This window comes from Schistocerca piceifrons, unplaced genomic scaffold (assembly GCF_021461385.2).
Source record: "Schistocerca piceifrons isolate TAMUIC-IGC-003096 unplaced genomic scaffold, iqSchPice1.1 HiC_scaffold_1100, whole genome shotgun sequence".
Taxonomy (NCBI): domain Eukaryota; kingdom Metazoa; phylum Arthropoda; class Insecta; order Orthoptera; family Acrididae; genus Schistocerca; species Schistocerca piceifrons.
In genome coordinates, this window is record NW_025726908.1 from 22,501 (window position 1) to 25,000 (window position 2,500).

The 2,500-nt window shown below is 62.4% G+C and overlaps 1 pseudogene; it reads right to left on the reverse strand.

Annotated features, from left to right (window-relative positions):
• LOC124727418 overlaps positions 1-2,500 on the reverse strand; it is a 7,823-nt pseudogene that overhangs the window by 2,784 nt on the left and 2,539 nt on the right.

The following is a 2,500-nucleotide window of genomic DNA, read 5'->3' on the forward strand; positions in this document are numbered from 1 at the left end:
GAACTGCAGTCCCAGGTAGCGGAAGGTCTCACCCACTCCCAACGCCGGCATGGTGGTTTCGCCGGCCGTGAAGGTGACGCTCGCATCAACTTTCACTTTCTTCTCGCGGCCGGACGCCACGAGTGCGAGGGTGAGACACTTCCGCGGGTTAACACGCAGCCCCAGCTGGTCGAGGGCTGCTACTGCTGCGTTGATAAGGGACTGCAGGCCCCCCCTCGTGGAGGCGAAGAGCAGGATGTCATCCGCGAAGGCCGCCGCGTTCGTCTGGCGGCCCAACACCTTGACACCTACGTGTGAGGGCAGCTGATCTAGAACATAATCAACAGCGAAATTGAACAGGAGAGGGGACAGAGGATCTCCTTGCCGAACGCCTCTTGCTGGCCGCACGGCCGGGGACTCGTCGCCACCCCCCGCAATTACCGTCGTGCTGTCCGCATAGCAGCCCTCGACGTAGTCAATGAATTCGTCCGGCAGACCATGGGCTTTAAGCACAGGACGCAAAGCCGCATGGTCCAACGAATCGAACGCCTTGGACACATCGAGAGATGCCATGAACACAGAACGACAGCGGCGGACGGCGCCGACGAGTATCCGGTCGAGGAGGAAAGTGTTCTCCAGCATCCCATCCCTTGGGATGAAAGCCCGCTGACGTTCGTCCACAGCACACATCTGCATCAGGCGAGTCGCCAGAACCTTATGGAAGGTTCGGGCTAGCACCGAGCAGACGGTGATGGGCCGAAAGTCAGCGGGGGATGCTGGGGCGGCTGTCTTAGGCAGCAAAGAGGTCCTGGCTCGGAGGAGGGAAGGGGGGAGCTTGCGGGTAAGCAGGAAAAGGTTTAGGAGTTTGGTGGTGACCTCCGCTGGAAGGCGGCGCAGCTGCACCGGCGAGAGGCCGTCAGGGCCGGCAACGGAGCCTCTGGGCGGCAGGGCGGCCGCAACCTCTTCTGCAGTGATCGGCCTCCATAGGCGCTCGAAGTCAACAGACTCCGAGCGCGGGAGAAGCCGGTCAGGAATGGAGCCAGCGTTGGAAGGTGGCTCTGTCGTGAAGAGGCTGCGCCAGAAGTCCACCAGCCCCGGGATGGTCGACGGCGGCTGGAGCAGGGTGCCATCCAGGAGGCCACGCACGCAGCGCGCGCGATTCTTCCTGAAGGCATCCTGACATCTGGCATATTCCCACCGGCGGCGCTTCCGCTTGGAGAGCGGAGGGCCACCACCAGACCGCTGCTTGGATGGCGGGCGCAACGTCTTCCTCTTCCTTGCTCCTGCTTCCTCAGAGCCGACAGCACGGAGGGCCTCAGGCAGCCCAGCCGCGACCACTGCCAACGGCGTACCCGGCCCCAAACACGCAAGGTCGTCCAGGGCCGAGAAGCGCGCGGCCGACCGCGGCAGGCCGGCGAGGTGCCTCCATATAGCTTCGTCGACTATAGATGTTTGTGGCGGGCGCTCAAGCTCCGGCGGAGAGGGTGGCCCCTCCGGCAGCGACTCCGGGACGGGTGAATGGCGCAGACCGTGCTGCGTCTGTTGTTCCCGCCTCAGCTCCTCTACGTATTCCCGCACCATCGTCCTGTGTGCCACCGTCCTCCTCCTGCACTTGATGGCATCCAGGGTACGGTGCGGAAACAGGGGTAGAAGCTCCTGGTTTGCAAAGAGGACTTTGGAGTCACTGGCACAGAGAAGCCTAGCCTCCGCCAGGGCGAGCTCCCGCATTTCTTCTTCCGCCCACCGAGCTCTCTTCCTATCGGTTGTAATTTCCGCATTTGCCGCTTCCGGATGGGCGCGGCGGCGGTGTTGTCCGAGCCCGATCTTGCTGCGGAAGGCACGGCTGCAAACGCTGCAGTGGAACCATGGCTCCACAGCCTGCTCTACTTCAGGGCGGGTTGGCAGGCTAGCAGTCGGGACTGTTGGGCCGGGTCCTTCAGCGGAAGGCCCGGTACCCGTGTTTTCTTCTCTTGTTGTCCCAACATTAAGGGTTTTGCGATGGAGGGCTGGTAACCCCCCAAAGCCCCAAGTGCGGACTTCCACTCTGCTTACCAGTCCTATCAAGGACTGGCGTATCGGCGGGCCCACGGGAAGGGGGGAAGCCGCAGGCAAGGAGAGGCTAAGAGGGCATGGCCCATGTATTGCGCTTCACTTGCCCAGTAACTATGCCTCAAGAGTTAAGAGAGTCATAGTTACTCCCGCCGTTTACCCGCGCTTGCTTGAATTTCTTCACGTTGACATTCAGAGCACTGGGCAGAAATCACATTGCGTCAACACCCGCTAGGGCCATCGCAATGCTTTGTTTTAATTAGACAGTCGGATTCCCCCAGTCCGTGCCAGTTCTGAGTTGATCGTTGAATGGCGGCCGAAGAGAATCCGCGCACCCGCGCGCCCCCGGAGGAGCACGCTAAGGCGGACGCGGCCTCGCAGCAAGGAAGATCCGTGGGAGGCCAAGGCACGGGACCGAGCTCGGATCCTGCACGCAGGTTGAAGCACCGGGGCGCGAACGCCGCGCAGGCGC